This window comes from Triturus cristatus, chromosome 6 (assembly GCF_964204655.1).
Source record: "Triturus cristatus chromosome 6, aTriCri1.1, whole genome shotgun sequence".
In the NCBI taxonomy this organism is placed as follows: Eukaryota; Metazoa; Chordata; class Amphibia; order Caudata; family Salamandridae; genus Triturus; species Triturus cristatus.
Genome location: NC_140589.1, coordinates 776,063,410 through 776,085,130, shown reverse-complemented (window position 1 = coordinate 776,085,130; position 21,721 = coordinate 776,063,410). Strand labels below are relative to the sequence as shown.

The following is a 21,721-nucleotide window of genomic DNA, read 5'->3' as shown; positions in this document are numbered from 1 at the left end:
CTCTCATTGGTCTGGAATATTACAAACAACCATCTTTGTGCAAAGTGTTCCTAATCTTTACTGTATCACCAACCTTTACATGCGTATACCTGGTTGCACACAACTTTTCCTTTCTCTTACTTTGTTCGCCTCCATTTCTCTCCATATACAATGTTCTGTATTTACATCACCACTCCTTTTGTTTATCTATGCTGGGCTTAATTGTATGTTAGGCCTCCTTTGCCTGAAAATGCCAATGAAAATATTCATGTGGTAGAGTGTGGAGTAAACCTATACATTTCCACTCCAAACTTTACTTCTTCTCTCCAATCTTTCCCATTAGAATTGGTACATTCTATGGTTTCAGCACCCTATTATTATAGCTAGTACAGAGGCACCATTAAGTCGCTCAATCATACTTTTCGCTTCTGGATAAGTTAACATTGTTGACTGGGGGTGAGTGCTTGCAATGTTCAACACTCCGTCCATCATTTCCTTTGGTTTTGCTTTGTTCGCCATAAGTTGGCAGGGTATGCTCAGACGTGAGTCCCTTGCTCACTTTGCCACTGGATTCAAGCAAGCCTGGTTGAAGACGGCTGAAATGCCAGAAACCGGTCCTAGGAAGCTTGTTTCCGGTCCAAGCAAGACATGGCTTGGCAGTTCGGGCTGGACTGTTCCCATGAGGCACCGGGTCAGACTGATTTGCATATGGCCATGTCTGAACTGGGGTGGCTAAAGAACGGTGGTGGATTAAACCCAGATCAGTTGACTGGGGGTGAGTGCTTGCAATGTTCAACACTCCGTCCATCATTTCCTTTGGTTTTGCTAAGTTAACATTGTGCCAGGGGTGCTTTCTCTGCTGAACATCTCACATAGAAATCCAATCATGGGCTTTGTGTTCACGCTCATAGCCAGTTAGGCATACTACCGTGAATATGGAGCATATATCAACCAAACAAATATTTACTGTTAACTGTTTGTTCCATAAAATGGCCCCACAATGTCTAATGCCACATCCTCCCACAGTTGACTTGGTAGCCTCTTTGCCATCACTGATTTTTCCCTGAGCTTGTGTATCTTATTGCTACTTGTACATTCTTGCACTCCATGGCAGCTCTTTCTAACTGCATATCAATGCCTGGCTACCAGTAGCTGTACCCCAGTCTCTCTTTGGCTTTGGAGATAGTTTACTTCAAAACACTCTGTGGTATTAGTCCTCAAAAAAAGTAGCCCATCAGCTTCAGATAATTGATCTTTGGCTCCCAAAGTTTCTTGCACTCAGTACTTATGCTGTCCATTTTCCCCCATCCACACCTTATATTTCTTAACAATTCTTACATACATAGCCCTTTCATTCTTTTTCTTTAATTGTTGCTTCCATTATCACACATACATTGGACGTCTTGTATCATCATGAATGCTCTTCTCACCACGTGACATAACCAGAGTTGAGAGACACTCAGCCACACTATTCTTTGACCCAGAAACGTACATGACGTCAAAATCTAATTCCAAGGCATTGCCAACCCACTTACATATCTAGTTCTTACACAGTCAATTCCTTCCTTTGTGAACACCTCTTTGAGCATCTTTTGGTCTGTCTTCAATATAAATTTGTAATCCCCTAATAAATGTTTTATGTTTATTTTTTTAATACATTTTTATTCAGTTTTTTACCCCCAGAGATCAGCACGAAATCACAGCCTAATTCACAATACACCAATATGAAGTTTTAGGAAGAAGGATACAAAATATTACATAAAATGATTGCAAAGCATCAAAAAGAAACATTTTAAGCGGAAAGAAACAATATATCTAACAAAAAACATTAGTCTGGGTTCATAATGAGACCATTTGAACTAAGACCACCGTAAATAGATCCACCCACCAACTCAGTTTATAAACCTAGATTATTACAATTTCCATGGATCTTTCCATCTTGCTAAGGGACCCATATTCCCCGCCCTAACAATTTTGATTTTTTCCCCTTCCTCTCATAGATAGCTCTTTCCATTGTATATATTGAGAGTAAGCACGACAGCCATTGATAAAAGGTGGGAGGTGAAGAGTCGAGCCAGGCAGAAGCGATACTCATCCGTAAAACAGCCATAGCCATAAAAAGAAATTGATAAGCCATATCGTTCCGCTCCCTACTGCTTACTCCCAGCAAAACCAAAGCGGGGGTAAATGTAATTTTTAGCCCCAGTGACAGATCTAAAAATCTCATAATGGATTCTAACAAACACTGAAGGCGAGGGAAGGATGCAAGCATATGCACGAGCTCTGCTGCCAACACACCACACCGCAGACATGTAATAACCTAATGGTGCCCTTAGTACCACCCCATATAATATCTATCATTTTATTTCTACTAAACCCACTACACCCCCCAGCTTTTTACCAAAAAAACTACGCAACTGCAAGTATTTAAAAAAAGTTGCCACTTTCCAGCCCGAACTTCAGCTGAATATCGTCAAACTGACGAAACTCTTCATTCAATATTAGGTCCCCAGCCATCCGAACTCCCTTCATTGCCCAGACTGCCATAACATCATCTGAAAAGATTTCTGGGAGGGCGGGAGGGTGGGATTTTTGTAAAGCAAGGTGTAATGATTTAGTCTCCCCAAACCAATCTTTCTTTTTAATGCCCCCCAGATCTTAAAGGCGGCTACAAGAGGCTTAAATTTCGTCCTTTTATAGTAACTTTGCTCAGTAAATTTCCAAAAACAATTCTCCTCATGCTCCCCTAGTAACAGCTTATAAACATCAGGGAGCTCTGTTTCCCCTTCCGGATCCCCGGAAGATGAACCCAACAATATACCCATGTATTGGAGAGCAGCAGCCCAAAAATAACTTCGAAAATCGGGAACTGAGAACTCCCCTTTCTCCCGTGGTAAGGACATAAACCAGAGAGCCGTCCTGGTGTTCCCATGTGCCCAAATAAATCGATTAATTATACCTTCTAAAATAACAAACCAATGTTTTTGAAATTCCAACAGAATTGCCCTAAACAAATAAAGAATCTTTGGCAAAAACATCATCTTCACCACATTACATCGTCCAACAAGTGATAAATGAAGATTATTTAGTCTATCAAAATCAGCTCTCGCCTTCCTGATTACTGGCTCGATGTTCTTGACTACCAAGTTCTCTAAATCAGGTATGATCATAATTCCCAAGTATACTGGTAAATCTGTAACATGAGGATCTTCAATATTATCAAACTGATTCTTTATAACTTGAGTGTTTGTTCTATTTAGAGCATACCCTGAATATGTGCCAAAATCTTGTGCTAGTGACTCCACCACCATCAACGCCGAAAACGGATCGGCGGTAACGATTGGCCACATCGTCAGCATAAGCTAAAACTTTAGATTCAATTCCCTGACAAACAATTGGGGGAATTCCATTGTTAGCCTCAAATAGACATAATAAAGGGTCCATATATATATAGCAAATAGCAGGAGTGAAGATAGACACTCCTGCCGGGTCCCCCGCTGAATAATAAAAGGCAAAGTATGGCCACCGTTTAGCCTTAGGCGAGCTGTGGGTGCTGAAAAAAAGATTCCCATAGAAAATACCAGGAGACCCTATTCAATGCTTTCTCAGCATCTAATAACAAAGCCGCCATAGGGTCTCCTGAGATCTCTGTTGTCACTCGCCGTTCATGCTGCGTGGTCCCACGGCCCATTATAAACCCATGTTGACAGGGGTGAATAGTTTTCCTTAAAATGTTGTTTAGCCTGGTGGCCATGGCTTTCGAAAAGATTTTAATATCGCTATTCAATAATGTTATGGGGTGGTATGAACCTGGCTCCCTCGGTGGGTTATCTTTTTTAAAGAAAACTATAACATCCACACCGGCCCAGGACTCAGGTGCGGGCCCCCCCTTTGAGCCATCAGGATAACCTCAGTCAAGTCCGGTCCAATAATATCTGAACGGAATCTGGTCAGGGCCAGCCGCCTTGCCAGATGACAAATCTTGCAGAGCCCCCATTATTTCTTCATGAGTCAACACCCTCTCGAGTTTTTCCCTATCCACGGGATCAACCTTATGTACAAATATTCTATCTAAATACTTTCGTATATCCAACGACGCTGCTAATGATTCTTTACTGTATAAGTGTTGATAAAAAAGCCTAAACGTCTCTCGGATCCCTAGAGAGTCTGTTATAACCTTCTTATTAACATCATAAATTTCAGAGATCTCGCCAGCCGGCGTTTTTTGCGTTACTCTTACGGCCAGAGTATGCCCACCCGCTCATTATATTCATAACAATGCTCTCTTTTTGCCAAATAAATTTCTGCTGCTTTCTCAGCGATATATCCACTAACCTCAGCCTTGTTTATAGCTAGCTGAAGTATTATTTCTTCAGTCGGCCCTCCCATACTAATAGCAATAGTCAATGCCTCTTCCAATTTAGTTAACTTATCTTTAATCGCCTCCTCCCACTGTAGCTCCTTCTTCTGGCGATGCATACTATAACTAGTGGTTTCTCCTCTGACCCCCACATTAAAAGCATCCCAGACTATTCCCGCATTTGTACTCCCACGATTAACATCCCAAATTCTTTAATCCACCCCTTCATGTGTAAAACATAATCTGGATCATACAACAACCTCCGTTAGAAAGTCCATCCCCGGAATAGCTTGTCCCCCCCAGAAAAGCCAACTGTAAGAACTAATGGATTGTGGTCCGAAAGTATCCGAGGGTGCCTCTCAATACGAGAGTTGGAGATAAACTGGTGAGAAACAAAAAAATAGTATAATCGGGAAATAGCCTTATGCGGTGCAGAAAAAAAGGTACTACCTAAATCTGTAGGTTTCATGTATGCCCATACGTCTGTTAAGCCATTGTTAATGGCTAAGTTAGATAAAGCAGCACCAACCCTTTTTTTCCTACCAGAATATTTGCTTCCTAGAGTGCCCCACTGAACCCCTAAACCATTAATATTGAAGTCCTCACATATAATCATTGGGGTGGGCCACATTGCTAAATTAGAATCTAGAGATTCTAGCATTTCCGGGTCATCACATGTTGATCCACAAAGAGTACATAGTGTAAATATATTGCCATTTAACGAGCATTCAACCAACACCCAGCGACCCCATTGGTCAGCGGACTTTCTTACAACCTTTACATCGTTCCTCCAGGTAAGAATTGCCACCCCCCTTGTAGGTGAGCCCTGTGTCGTATGCACCATGAGTTTATATCCCAATTGTTCCAAAATGCGAGCTCTGCTACCTTCCATATGTGTCTCTTGAACACAAAGAAAGTCTACGCGTAAAGATTTGAGCCAAATTGCCACCTTATGCCACTTATTTTAATCGTTTAATCCACAGATATTAACTGTCGCAATCCGTAAAGTCATGGTTTGAAATTACCCCTTTCCTTGTAATGAACCTACATCCTCCTGCCCTCATTAAATCTCTCAATGATACTCGTCACCCTCATTCGACCATCGTCTTGTCTCAACTCCTTCTTAACCCTCACAAATCGCGCTAGTTCATAGTGTGCTATGAACCAAACCCCACCATAGAGCCAACACCCACCCCCTCACCCCCCCTACCCCCCTTATAGGCAACTAGGTCAGTCATGACCTAAGTATGGCAGCTGAACTTCCATCTCAGGCAGCGCCAACCACCCCCCCCCACGGAGATCCCCCCATACCAATTAATAAATAGCCTCAGTAGACTGATCCTTGATATTAATCAAACCCAGTGGACCCCGACCCCAGAGATTTCAGCAAATAGCAAACCATGGTGGCTAGAGAAATTATACTTCATATCAAGGAATTCCTTATGGAGTTAAATGAAATATGGGGGCAGAGGGCCACAGTAGGCACAGGAATTCCTTACAGAGTTAAATGAAATGTGGGGGCAGAGGGCCACAGTTTAAATACTGTAGTGGGGGGGGCAACAGTTGATGATTAATGCTCTATGGGGTTATGATATATTCTTTGTGTGAAGAAGCTTGATATGAAGTATAATGTCTCTAGCTGCCATGGTTTGCTATTTGCCTAATGAATGTTTTCATTTTTTTCTATGACAGAGTACCTTCAATATGATTCCTTTAAGCAACACAAAATAAGCACAACAGCTTTTTAATTTTCAACAGAACTTGCACCCAATCTTTTCATACTTTCATCGAGTATTATCATTGATAAGTCTTAGGGTCAGATCCACGAAGACCAGGAGCATGTAGCAAATTTTTTGTTTTTTGTGTCTGAAAAGTCTTTATAACATTCTAGAGTTCATATGACCTTCACATCTTTCTTCAGAACTTTCTCATGTCTTTATTATTGTCATTAAAATCATCACTGATCCCCACCAGCCTTTCAATGGGGGCATAGCCACCATGGAAAGGCCTGCAATACCAGGCATCATGATTTGGTGGACAGTGCCTGCTAGGAACCACCACCATTTCGGGCCATCGGACCCGTCCACCATGCAATTTGTAAAATTGCTTTTGGAGGACCCGTGGCGGACGATCTTTGCGTCCGCCACGGTCCAAGCGTGTTTCCCTCCGCCATCGTAATATCATGGAGGAAATTGTGGTACGATTGCGGAAGGACCGCCGCCGAATGGCTGGCAGTGATGGGCCTTCCGCAATTGTAATCGGCCCCTTAGATCAAGTAACTGATTGAATACTTTCTGATCTTCAGAGCCAAGATAATAAATAAATAAACAAGTCTTTTTTCAGCGCTCAATGAAAATAACATACTCTGGTCTAGTGCCCAAATTTCTTTTCCCATTTCTGCCACTTTGGGGGCGATTCCGATAGCCGGTCGGACAGCTGTCCATAGCCGTACCATGCGACCGACACATACCTGGAACCGGTCCGTCCTGTAGAGTAAGTACGATGCGCATAACTGCCAAAAACACGACCGACACGTAGGCTGTGATTCAAGCTCCATTCTCCGTCCGAGCCGTAACCCCAAACGCTGAACCGAGTCGCCCGGAAGCAGTATCCATAGCAGTTTCCAGCATGACAAGTACGATGCATACTTCCTACGCGCCGGACGGGCCGCCACGTACAGGATGTCACAGCATCTGGAAAACAAGCAGATCAGCTACGATTCGCGCCACAAATCAATACACGGCTACGAGACGGACCAGCTTGCAGCGGGTACGAGACGCAGCAATAAGCAGCGTGTACAACACAAACACATCATGAATCCCATCACATCTCATCAGGTCATACCAGTACTCTACATCTATGACCTGCTCAGGAACTGACGCCGACGGCGCAGGCGGTAATTCAGACACCTACCACATAAACAAACGACACGTACCTGCAAAATAGCACACCCACACAGGGGAACCACATCCTGGTCACTAACAACAGCCCACCATAGGGGTTGCATGGCCAGCACCACTAACACCCCCACCCATAGGGCTTATGTTGCCCATTACTACTGCCACCCCCACCCATAGGGCTTATGTTGCCCATCACCCCTGCCACCCCCACCCATAGGGGACCTATTGCCCATCACCCCTGCCACCCCACCCATAGGGCTTATGTTGCCCATCACTACTGCCACCCCCACCCATAGGGGACCTGTTGCCCATCACCCCTGCCACCCCCACCCATAGGGCTTATGTTACCCATCACTACTGCCACCCCAAGCCATAGGGCGTATGTTGCCCATTACTACTGCCACCCCCACCCATTGGGCTTATGTTACCCGTCACTACTGCCACCCCCAGCCATAGGGCTTATGTTGCCCAGCACTACTGCCACCCCCACCCACAGGGGATCTGTTTCCCATCACCCCTGCCACCCCCACCCATAGGACCTATGTTGCCCATCACCCCTGCCACCCACACTCACAGGGGACCTGTTGCCCATCACCCCTGCCACCCCCACCCATAGGGCTTATGTTGCCCATCACTACTGCCACCCCCACTCACAGGGAACCTGTTGCCCATCACCCCTGCCACCCCCACCCATATGGCTTATGTTGCCCATCACCCCTGCCACCCCCAGCCATAGGGCTTATGTTTCCCATTAATACTGCCACCCCCACCCATAGGGCTCATGTTGCCCATCACTACTGCCACCCCCAGCCATAGGGCTTATGTTGCCCATCACCCCTGCCACCCCCACCCATAGGGGACCTGTTACCCATCACCCCAGCCACCCCCACCCATAGGGACTATGCTGCGCCTCTCCCCTGCCACCCCCACTCACAGGGGACTTGTTGCCCATCACTACTGCCACCCCCAGCCATAGGGCTCATGTTGCCCTGCACTACTGCCACCCCCACTCACAGGGGACCTGTTGCCCATCACCCCTGCCACCCCCACTCACAGGGGACCTGTTGCCTATCACCCCTGCCACATCCACCCATAGGGACTATGTTGTGCCTCACCCCTGCCACCTCCACTCACAGGGGACCTGTTGCCCATCACTACTGCCACCCCCAGCCATAGGGACTATGTTGCCCATCACTACTGCCACCCCCACTCACAGGGGACCTGTTGCCCATCACCCCTGCCACCCCCACTCACAGGGGACCTGTTGCCTATCACCCCTGCCACATCCACCCATAGGGACTATGTTGTGCCTCACCCCTGCCACCTCCACTCACAGGGGACCTGTTGCCCATCACTACTGCCACCCCCAGCCATAGGGACTATGTTGCCCATCACTACTGCCACCCCCGCCCATAGGGGACCAGTTGCCCATCACTACTGCCACCCCCACCCATAGGGGACCTGTTGCCCATCACCCCTGCCACCCCCAGCCATAGGATGGGTGATGTGCAACACATCCAGCATACTCCAACATCAGGTATGTTCGCAAAATACATCCCCCCTAACATCATGTCAACAGTGTCTAGTCTGTGACAAATGCCCACAACAGCGATTATGGCTACGAACATACAATGTAAGTAACAGCACATGTGTGACCAACACATGAGAGTGACATACACAAGGCAAACATCACCAAAGCACTGTGGCAATGTCAAAAGAACACCCCCTGACTGTGTAGAACAAAAGTTAAGTGTGGGCTTCCACAATGCAGCAGATGTTGAGCATTGTGGTGATGGGGACTAAACCCCCCCTCATCACAGTGACCAAAAGGTGTCATCATGGTCAAAGCTGCAAATAACAAACAGCATGTATGATCCCTGCTCCCCACACATTAAACACTTCTGGGGCAAACTAGTGGTTGTGTCCCATACACACAGAGATGTGGTGAGGCTAACAGTGCTGTGAAAACATAACACACTCCCGGCCATGTGCAGACAAGCAACAAACATGCGGGCTGACAATGCATACAGTGTACAATGACACAAGAGCAGAAGAGACCATCAACAAGCATGCACACATCTCGAAAATAGACACACCAATCAAAAAAACATGTGTAGACTGTAGGTGTCAGCTCACAAACTCACATGCAATGGCACCTAACAACCAGGATGAATGTGCACAATGATGTGATATGACTCACAGGGACAGCAGGCAAAATCACAGAAACAGCATCCAGACAAAGGCCCACAACAGCAATACCAATGCACTGGTGCAGATGCACAAACACAAACAGGCAAACTCACACTGCACATCTGACACAGCATGTGTGTGTGTGTGTCACAGTATCCACAGGTAACTACACAACACATGAGGGGGGCAGAACCACAGTGACGCAGATGTGGACACAGTGCCATACAAAAGTAAACCATCATTGGGACACCCTCAGTGGGCAATCAGGCATTGGGAGATGAGAGGGAGCACAACAGACACATGTGTCACAAGCTGGAATGAACACCAACTAACACAGCAAGAGACTGATACACAACAGCACTACCCCCAGGGACCAGACGTTGGGGTGACACAAGCATGCATGACACCTCCACTGTGATGACAACGGCAGATGTCGTACAAACTGGGAAACCCAGACATGTGTCCTGTTCCACAAACGTACATGACACATACACAAACACAAATTACTCAGCATGGCACCTCATCCATGGACAAACAGGAGCTAGGGGACCATCCATGCATACATTCACATCAGTCCACCCCAACACCACACACCCTGAACTGCAACAATGTGCATCTGTGAAGCCCACATGCACAGGTGACATTGCACATGCACCCATGACAAACACAGAAATGTTGTGAGGAACTAAGGTGCACAGACACATCACACATGGACAGTTTACAACCCTGGGGAATGACAGACATACTGCACAGTATGTGGTACATGGCCATGGCCTCAAAGCTCACGTAACCTCCAGAATCCCTGCCACAGTCCCAGGACAATGCAGAAGCCGAGGAGACCCACAAGGCACACATGCTGACACCTGCCAGCATCGCAGCCATGAACCCGACAAGTGAGAGCAGTCACACACACTTACAAATGTCTCAATCACTGAAAACTACCACCTAGGGACAACTACATGATTTAGCAAATAAACAGGTGCCTTGAGGAACCCTGACTGTGTCCCATCTGTGTCTGACAACATCATCACCACTCAGAACTGACAAATCCCAATGATGATACACCAATTAACAGTAGTGTGTCATGCACCCACACATCTGGTAGCCCATTGGAAAAGTAGTGGGATGAACCCAGTACCACTCAGCAAGCATCAACAACAGGAACATATCAAGGGAACACTGTCTGTGTATGAACATGGATGTGGACACACACACATGCTCATACAACACACACCATGGGCCCAGACCATGTCACTGGACAACACACTTACTTGAGGGGACCCAACTCCTGTGGAAGCCCAGATGTGCCAAACATATTCACCGCAAGTCTCACTAATGTCTGCAGAACACTTGGTCAGTCAGCCATCAGTTACCATACAATGAAGGCTCTGGTCACAACAGCCTGGGTACGTGAGTCTTCCCTATGTCATCTGCACATACCCAAAACATATGTCTAGCAAGTTGCACAGAGGACCCAGTTGCTCCTATTTCAATGATGCCCACACCTGTAAGTCCAGTGTTGATGAGCACAAAGTATGTGGAAGTGACAAATTGGACAATGGGAAGCACATGATTTGTGCATGGGTGCAAGCCAGAGATGTGACCATGCAAATGAAAAGCTCACAGAGAGATGTCCACAAATAGTTGATCCTGACACACCCAGGTAACTGCAAAGGATGACAAGGATACCCACCAGAATAGGATACATATCTCATGGACCACAGGGAGTACCTCACAGCAACACATCAGTATTCAACATTGTAAACAAAGCATCACAGGTGCAAGGGCATGTTAAACATCATCAACATAATGTACAGCTAAATCTAGTTCACAGGGAGAAAGAAAAAAAAGTGAATTAGAGTGACAACTGTCACACCTTGCTTGCCTGCACTGCTAAGTACCGGGGTCATGCCCTTGGAGGGGCATACATGGGGGCAGGCCAGGCACCGCAGGGACAGGATCAGGGCGCAGCAGAAGGAGGCAGTGAAGAGGTGGGGGATGCAGGCGAGACACTTGCAACTGCAGTGGAGCTGACTGAATTGGTGGGTGCTGTCACAACTGTGGGGCACAAGTCAGATGGGGTGGGTGCCGGCACAACTCCAGTGGGCAGGTCAGATGGAGTGGATTGGCTCACCGCTGCAGTGCCTAAGTCAGACGGGGTGGTCGTGGACTCCAAAGCAGTGCCTACATCCATGGGAGAGGAATGGGGGACAGGTGAGGCCGGCAGGGCAGGGGGGGACACGGTCCCCACATCAGTGGCACTAACTGTCTGACCAGGTGTGGAGGAGCAAGTGCTAGGGGGGATAGCCTTAGGATTTTGGCGATGGTGTATCTGTGGGTAGGGGAACCCAGGGCAGGGAGTGGCGAGGGAACCTCTGGAGTGGTGGCATGGGGGATGGAGGATGGAGACTTCGCCTTGGAGCTGCGTGGTGGCGGGGGTCTTGCTCTTCTGGCGCCGGGGGGACTTGCAGGTGGGGGTCTCTGTCTGAATGCGCCTGGGGGAGGGTGTCCGGGTGTGAGGGGCACTCCCCTCTGTGTGTGGGGACTTCCTCTTCCCCTTGTAATCAGGATCTGCATGGTTGGTGGGGAAGAGGCCAAGGTCACAGAGGAAGAGCTTCTGGGGGGATGGGGTTGCAGGTGAGGCAAGGGAAGGGGGCTGGGAGGGAGAGGTCACGGAAGAGTGGTTGTAGATGACTGTGTGTGTCTGCAAACCAGCCCCTGTGAGTGTGGAATCAGTCCCCTGCGCTTGCTTGTGTGCATGTCTAGACCTTGGTTTGAGGGTTTCTGTGCTTGGGACAGGTAGGGTGCTAGGAATCGTGGATGGTGCAGGGGTAGGAGGGGTGCGGGACTGTTGGAGGAGGGACACTGCTGCCGTTAGGGAGGAGGCCACGGACTGATTGGTCCTCTGTAGGGCAGACATGCCAGAGGAAATGCCCTCCATGAATGACACCAGTTGTGTCAACAGACCCGTGTGTGCATGGAGGACCTTCAGCATTGACGTCTGCCCTACATGGATCTGTCGAAGTAAGTCCACAGACTCCTCACTCAGGGCAGCAGGGGACACAGGGGCAGTGGGTGCAGTGCTGGTGGTGGCGGTGGCGGGGACAGCCTCACTAGCTGGGGTTTGGTGGCTGCTGATACTCGCCTCCACAAGGGAGTCATCCTCAGAGCTGCACTGGCCCTCATCTGAGGTGATGGTGCTGATGACTCCTCTGTGTGGCTCCACTCGCACTCCGTGCCACTGGGTCCACCCGACTCCTCTCCTTCTGTCCCTGTAAGGCTCTGTGGCTCCTCCTGGTCCGTGGAGCTGTCCCCTCCTGTGGCTGTGGATGTATCTGGATAGGAATAGGAAGTAAGAGAACAACATCAGTCCCCTGCACCGACTGCACACACCACAGTGAGTACATCACATCACAGGGCAAGCACTGGCATCATCAGTTGAATACAGCTCAAAGTGCCAACACTGTTTAGGATAAGACAATTGTCATTCTCAACATCAACCATGGCATACATATCCCTCCTTGACTTTCACACATATGTCCGTTGCATGTTGGATGCTAACACTCCAATGTGCCAACATGCACCACCCACACATTAGTTGTACATGCAAGTGAACATGTAGGAGTATGTCAGTACAGGTGTCCGGATGAAGGGATGGGCAGAGACTAATTTCAAATGCTTGGGATGCATGCCAGCAACACACACTATAATGTACTCATGTCCTGGTGGGCAATGCCACAATGGGGTGCATGGTGCACACTTGAACACAATGCAGGATCACCCATAGCAAGTTAAATGCCATGGCACTGGGATGCCCTGAAAGTCAGTCAACACTGTCTCCTGTCACAGGGGCAGGGCATCCTGGCAACAACAATATGCACTGACTCACAATCCTAGCTCAGGTGTAAAGCTAACTCTGCAGATGAACGGCGCACTTGCCCATCCCATGCAAACAACATATCCAGGACCCAGAAGACCCCACATCATGCAAATCATACATATGAGTCTGTGCAAACACAAATCCCTGTACATTAACACATCACAGTCAGCCATGCATGTAACCCAGTTGCATGAAGGACACAGTTGCATACACCATTGTGCGCTGTCAGATGATCACACACCTATATGTCACACAGGTCTTGTCTCTCACAGTCGCATTGCAGATGTCATGCCTACCCTCTGAATCATGGACACCCCAGTTGTACGTGACAACAAGCCACACCCTAATAACACAGAGGCAGACACCTGAGGGCACATGTCCCTAAGCACAACCTCCAATTTCACACGCATGAGTGGGATTACAGAGTGTTTCTAAATGCCCTTGAGGATGCATGACTGCCCAGGTCTACGTGAAACAGTGTTTGGCCCTGGACAGTTGTCAGGTGGCTAAGCAAGTGTAACATACTTGATATACATACTCCTGAGGCCCAAAAAGTGGAGTCCCCTGCTCCATGGGTTTGTTTGGAATACCCCAGCCACATGTTGCGAGTCAGACCAGCTATTGGTACACATCTCAAGGGCACACACAGATCACATATCAGATCTCAGGCATTGTGCAAACAATTGACCCACCCATGAAACACACAACAGAGTCACGGGAACAGATGCTGACCTGTAGCTGAAGCATAGCTGACTGCAGGGACACAGTGCCCTAGTGACACAAGCAACAGACTGTAGGGGCCACACCTGTGGAACAGATGAGGAGGGTGCATCACACAATTGAGGGACCGGAGTATTGGACTACAAGACCTACGTAATGTGGAAGTGTGACAAGGCCAAAAGACTGCTATTAGCATGTCAGACATAGTACACAGATCAGGCATGGACTTACCCCCTTCCTGCTGCTGGCTGGCCTTCAGCTGCCTATTCAGGTCCGGGAAGACCACCGCCAGGATATGTAGCATGTGGGGAGTCAGGGTCCGGTGTCCGCCCCTCCTGCGTGGAGGTGACAGCTTCAGCTGGACTCTAGCTATCCTCCAGGTCCAGCCCCGAAGGTCCTGCCACCTCTTATGGCAGTTGCGGATCCGGCGCTTGTAGACCCCCACAGAACGAACAGCCCGGGCGATGGTCAGCCAGATCTCCTGCTTCTGGTGAGCATCAACCTGTGAGGATGACAAAGTGAAAAGTACATTAACACAAATGCCCCAGATTTGTGCAGCACACATTTGGATATATATGTCATCATCACAAAGGGAAATGAATTACACAGGTAGTGCAACCATGGGGAAGGAAAAATCACCTGCATGTCTGACATGTCAACAATGCCTGGATAGTTTAAGCTTGCAATAATGCACTTTAGCAGCAGAACACCTGTTCATTACATGTACCTACACACTTTGGGGGATGAAAGTACTCAGTGAGAATGCTTGCCACTGGTGTACACACCGCTAGTACTGCTAGTTAGACAACATGCATAATTAGGAAGGCAGGGGACTGCACACTCACCTGCTCCCCTGGTTTCCCATAGAGCTTGCTGTACTCTGGAGGGAGCCCGTCCAGCAGGGCCTGGTTCTCCTCCTCAGTGAAGGCTGGGGCCCTCTCCAGATTACGTGCCATAGCAGGAGCCAGGGGATGCAGAGACAGCAGCAGTGGTAGCAGGGATGTGGTCCAGTAGAATGTAGTGCAGGCAAGTGAGCTCCCTGGGGACCAGCCAGCCTTATATCTGGGTTGCAGAGGCAGAATCTGTGTCATATGTCCCAAGTGATAGGTCCAACACGGTTGCATTCTATGAATCTGGCCAATCCATTTAAAAGTACGACTCGTACACACCTTCCGCATCGTTCAAATCTTAACCTTCATGGAACACTTGAAATTGCAACATTGTTGTAGGCATCCAACTGAATTTCCAGTGCACAACTCGTACACGTTTTGAATCCGCATCCGTCTCCATGACAGTCCGGAGCCAATGGGTGCTCCCGGCTCGTTCAACTGACTGTACAACGCGTATTTTGAATATACACATGCACCTGTCTCCATACGATTCAATGGCCAAGGCGTACGCCTGTCTCAGACCATGCCTGTCCGATGCGTATGCATGATAGTCACCCGCGTCGGACCTCATTGCATTCACTGACAAAGCGTACTCACGGCTCGGACATGACCCTTGCAAAACGTTCGCATTGTCACCCGCGTCAGACCTCATTGCACTCAATGACAAAGAGTATGCACGGCTCGGACATGACCTGTGCAATGCGTACGCATTGTCACCCGCGTTGGACCTCATTGCATTCAATGACAAAGCGCACGCACGGCTCAGACATGACCCGTGCAATGCGTACGCATTGTCACCCGTGTCGGACCTCATTGCATTCAATGACAAAGCGTACGCTCAGCTCGGACATGACCCGTGCAATGCGTACGCATTGTCACCCGCGTCGGACCTCATTGCATTCAATGACAAAGCGTACGCACGGCTCAGACATGGCCCGTGCAATGCGTACGCATTGTCACCCGAGTCGGACCTCATTAGTGTGACTATTATGCGGATGCAACACACATATACTGGCCAGGGACACCTGTGCACACCTACCACACTACAGCATTGGCCACACAGTGTCCCATGGCATGTAATGCTGCATTCCCTGGGTGTTGGGGGGGCCACATCTGTTTTTTTGGCTGGCACTTTAAGCAGCCACTCCCAGGCTGTGCACGTGTACATGGGGGCAGAATCCTCTGTGTGTTGTACACATTACCACTGTGATGTCCAATTGGATAGTAATGGGCATGAGTCACGGACACAGTGTCAGGTTGGATATGTTTAGGACAGGTCACATACACCCTGAGTCCTGGGGGTGATGGCATGTACGTCACAGTAATACCTGTAGCCACAATACTGATGTACACCCACAGTCTGTGTGCATGTTGTGTCTCAGATTTGTCTGATCACATGTTCCCAATGGGTGAGAGTCTCCACATCCATGTGGTATATGCATCAACCTTGATGGGGTGTGTGTCTAAGAGACGTACATGTAGGGTCGGCAGGAACAACAGTGGCCTCTACCTGTGGGACTTACGCTTGCCTTGTGGTGTATACGTGCTATGCCATGTCCATTGCTGTGTTGATGTGGCAATACAGGGAGACTGAGTTTCTGCATGGCAAAGATCTGTGATGCCTGGGAGACATGAGGCCTCAATTGTCACTGTGGTGTGTGTCTGGAAGGTTGCAGCAGCACATAGGTTGGGTGACACAGCCAGATGATTGGCCATTGCACTACATGTGACTCATGTCGACATGTGGAATTGAGATGTGAGGTGGTGGTCTAGTAGGTGACATATGTGTCCATGAACAACAGCACACACCTCAGTACATTGTGTAATGTCAATGTCATGAACTAGCATGTGATATTGATCGTGGTCATGGCCACATGGGTGGATGAACTGACAATCTTCCTTTGTGCATCTCTGTACTGCAGGGCACCAGCTGTCCATCGGCCGTTCCCAGACCTTGCAACCATGCAGGAACGTGACTGCATCAGACGGTACCGATTCACCAGGCCACTGATTGCGGAGTTGGCGAAGCAGTTGGCGCCACATCTGCTACCTGGCCGGACATACCCTACAGCACTGACCCCAGAGGTGAAGGTGATGGCAGCCCTGTACTTCTTTGCTACTCGTACCTTCCAGTACACTGTGGCTACGGCTGGTGGGATGTCGCAAACGATGTTTAGTCGGGTGCTACGTGATGTCTTGGAGGGGATGTTGCAATTCCTCGACCTGTGTATCAAGTTCCCGAGCCCAGCTGAACTTCCTGAAATAAAGGATGCCTTTTATACTCTGGGGAGGATGCCGAACTTCATCGGATCTATTGATGGGACACATGTTGCCCTGATACCACCACAGGCAGATGAGCAGGCATACCGTAACAGGAAGCACTACCATTCGATTAATGCTCTAGTGGTCTGTCTTGCTAACATGTCAAACACAAATGTGTGTGCACGGTTCCCTGGTTCTGCGCACGATGCCTACATTATGAGGAGTAGTCGCATTGCAGCGCTGATGTCACAGATGCCAGCTCAGCATGCTTGGCTTGTCGGTGTGTACTGACTGTTACTCATTGTGTGTGTTTGTCAATGTTGTATTCCGCACTCCTACAAAACTCAGCTACTTGTTCATTTTTGTGTGTGTAGGTGACTCTGGATACCCCAACCCTGTGACACCAGCTAGCTGCGCTACAATGAGGCATATGGTCGGAGTAGGAGGGTGATTGAGCGGACATTTGGCCTCCTGAAAAGCCGCTTTCGATGCCTGGACAAGACCGGAGGGACCCTCCCATATGAGCCTGCAAAGGTGTGCAAAATATTCCTTGTCTGCTGCATGCTACACAACATGGCGGTGCAGAAGGAGGTGCCTCTCATCCAGGATGACGATGATGATGACCAACGTCCGGCACCTGTGGAGGATCTCGGCCTGGGCCAAGATGCCAGTGATGATGAAGATGATGGTAACGTCCGCTCACATCTCATCAACAACTTCTTCACCTGAATGTGAGTTTCCATGGTTTTTATGTGAATGTATGGAGGTAGCCTGGAATGTGTTGTGCCAGCTCTGTTGCTGTCTGAGTGTGGCTGTGTGCCACTTGACTGGATGCGTGCTGTGATGTGTCCATTCAGGTGGTGTGTACTCCACAATAGGGTAGTACTGCTGACTAGTGTTTGTGTGGGTGTCTTGCAACATGTTTTGTGCATGTGTATTGCATTTCTCTCCTGTTCTTCTGTGCTTTTGACTGTATTTTTTCTGTCCCTGTCCCCCAACACCCAGAAGCCAACACCAGTGTGGAAGTTGACAATTCCCATCAACTGATGTACCACACATCCCTGGACTTCCATTCTACAACACATCGAGAGCGTGTGTCCACTGTTACGTAGAATTACTGTGCAACTGGTGTGGAATAAACGTGTTGCTGATGTGTAATGAACCTGTGATATGCTTTGTTTTGTGCGTTGTCTGTCTTCCCACATCTGAGTGACATCTGCTTACCTCACCTGTGGACTTGTTACCACTGACTGGGGTTGGTGTTGTGTCTGTGCATGCCAATGCATTTCAGGTCAACATCATTGTGTGTGATGAGTAACATGGCCATGGTGAGTATGTTTTGTGTTGCCATAGTGGTGTATCTCCCTCATATGTGTCACATCCCTATGACTCACCTTACGTTGGTCACATTGTTGCAGTATTTGGCATGCACTGTGTTGTGTAGCAGATCGACATCTCCCTGAACATGACCAGCTGGAATCACAACAGAGGCAAGTATGGTGTACTGGTGAGTTTGTTTACAAACATGTGTGAGGGAAGTGCACAGGATGGTGGGTGCTGTACAGTGGTTTGGGAATCCAAAGTTCACATTGGAGTTGGAAGTGCTGGTAGATGTAATGTCCAGAGTAAAGTTCACAGTCATCTGATACATTGGCCCAACATAAACCCTCCATGTCATGTGGGCGACTTGTGTGCGATTGGACAAGGTGAACGTTTTGCGCACAAAGAACATTGTCCAGAACAGGTTTAGAGGCCCTGTGGGATGTGCTGGAACATCTGCCTCTCACATGTCGTTCTTCGGACGACCCCTCTTCTTCCGGGGGGGGGGATACTCTTGTGCAGGCCTCTGAGGTGCAGGGGACTCTCCGCCAGCGTCCTCCTCCCTCCCTGTGGCGCTGGCAGATGGTGTTGCGACAGATGTTGTGGGCACACAGGGGGGTGTGGAGAGGTTGGTGTTGATCTGGCAGAGGTACTGTAGTATGTCACGATGCACCGCAGTAATGTCATCCCACTTGGCCTCCATGCGGGCATGGTGGGCGACCTGCTCGTGTTGCATGTCCTTGAGGATCCCCACTACCTAGCCAAATCCTCCGGTGCTATCCTGGTATGCATCTAAGATGCGTGCCAGGTGGGGGTCATCATGCAGTACAGACCCTCTGCAAGGCATGCCCTGTGCCTCCCACCCCTCCCAGCACCCCTCTTCACACGGGCAGGACCAGCAGCGGGACACTGAGACCCCTTGGGTGGTGTTGCTGGTGGTGTTTGCTGTAGCCTCCGGGGAGTCCTGTGTCCCTGTGCTGTGGGTGTTGATTGGCCTTGGTCTGTCCGTGTTGGCGGTAGTGCCCTGTTGGTGTCCAGATGCTGGAGGCGTGGGTACAGGGGGGGCAGATGTTGATGCTGCTGGTGCTGCATGATGGCTCACACCGGAGGAGCCAGGTTGATCATCGTCATTCGAAGAGGGCAGTGAGAGAGTCAGACCAGAGAGCTCAGTTTCCACCAGAGTCTGGGACTGGGTATCCTCATCATTTGGTGCTGGGTGCCCAGCACCACCTGTGTTTGGAATAGACACACAATGTGATTTATGTTTCTACATGCATTGTTGGTTCACAAACATGACATTTTCTACTTTTCGAACAGATGCCTTCCTGTGCACTGCTTTTTCTCAGCTTGTCACGGACAGCGTTTGATATTGTTGTTGGCCACTTCCCAACATGGCCTTGTGCTCCCCACAACAGAGCCCAGTGTCAGACATCTTGTCGGTCCTTTCCCACTCCCTGTGAGGCAAGTATGGTTCAGTTTGATCTTGCTGGGCCATGTGGGTGTGTGTAGGTTGTCTGTGACTGCGAGTCCCATCATACTCTTGGCTACAACCCATTCCCAGCATGCCCATACTTCCTCCCTCCTGACTCTGCTTCCCTGTGAGGGGGTGTGACAGCAATGGCAAGATGGCTGACTGTGAAGTCCTGATGTTTGTTGTTGGCCATTTCCCAGCATGGACTTGTGCTCCCCACAGCAGAGCCCAGTGTCAGACATCTTGTCAGTCCCTTCCCACTCCCTGTGAGGCGAGTATGGTTTAGTTTGATCTTGCTGGGCCATGTGGGTGGGTGTAGGTTGTCTGTGACTGCGAGTCCCATCATACTCTTGGCTACACCCCCCTTCCCAGTATGCCCATACTTCCTCCCTCTTGACTCTGCTTCCCTGTGAGGGGGTGTGACAGCAATGGCAAGATGGCTGACTGTGAAGTCCTGATGTTTGTTGTTGGCCATTTCCCAGCATGGCCTTGTGCTCCCCACAGCAGAGCCCACTGTCAGACATCTTGTCAGTCCCTTCCCACTCCCTGTGAGGCGAGTATGGTTCAGTTTGATCTTGCTGGGCCATGTGGATGGGTGTAGGTTGTCTGTGACTGCGAGTCCCATCATACTCTTGGCTACACCCCCCTTCCCAGCATGCCCATACTTCCTCCCTCTTGACTCTGCTTCCCTGTGAGGGGGTGTGACAGCAATGGCAAGATGGCTGACTGTGACATCCTGTTGTTTGTTTGGCCACAAGTCCAAAGTGAGCACCTGTGCTTCACACAGCAGCACCCAGTGCGAGGTATCTTTTGCTGATATTTCAATGAGGTGTGTGTCAATGCATTGTACCCAGTGAGTTGTGTGGAGTTTGTGTTGAGGGGGGGTCTCCTTATGCTGTTTAGTATGGTCAGGGCTGTCAGTCCTCCTTCCCATCATGAAACGTTCTTCCATTGTAGGGCGTGCAAGTTGTCTTTCAGGATGTCAGTCAGTGGTGTCCTGCTTCTGGTTTGCACATAAGCCCTAGCAGGGCCTTGTGCTCCCCACAGCAGGAGCCAGTGTCAGCCATCTTGTCAGTCATTTTGCACTCCCTGTGGTGTGGGCATGTTTCTGAGAGGTCTTGATGGGCCAATCAGGAGGGGGAGCATTACCTGTGACTACATGTCCCATAATGCATTTGGCTACACTCACTTCACCTGCATCCCCACTATTCCTTCCTGACAGTCAGCTGCACTGTGAGGTGCTGTGTTTGTGGTGTCAAAGTGTCTGTCAGGGTCTATTTGGCTTTTTGCCACTGGCTTGCTCTATTTGTTTGTAGGTTGGTGCATGTCATGACACAGTTCCCAGTCACTCTGAGATGGCAGGTATTGTGATTGTCTGACTGGCATACACATCTTGGGCTGATTATCTATTGGTTAGTGTAGCTTTGCTTGCGGTGCATGGTTTCACTGTCCCCTTGCCACAGAATCTTGGGTATGTTGTTTGTGTACTCACCAGGCTCTGGGGTGTCTGTTAGGCCATGGACGCTCTCTGGTGGTAGGATGTCCCGCACCTTCTCCTCCCAGGTCCTGAAGTAGAGTGGTTTGGCAGGAGGGCCACCGCCTGTGCACTGACTCAGGGCGTGATCTTTTTCAATGAGTTTCTTGACCCTCCTGCGCACGTCATACCACCTGTTCTGGATATTGTCCTTTGTGCGCCTTGCTGGTGCTTGGGCGTTCACCTTCTCCATAATCCTCGCCCACATCTTGGTT

At 49.1% G+C, this 21,721-nt stretch overlaps 1 protein-coding gene across 1 annotated transcript in view; it reads right to left on the bottom strand.

Annotated features, from left to right (window-relative positions):
* LOC146817856 (amine sulfotransferase-like) overlaps nucleotides 1-21,721 on the bottom strand; it is a 462,478-nt gene that overhangs the window by 334,221 nt on the left and 106,536 nt on the right. The window lies entirely within an intron of this gene.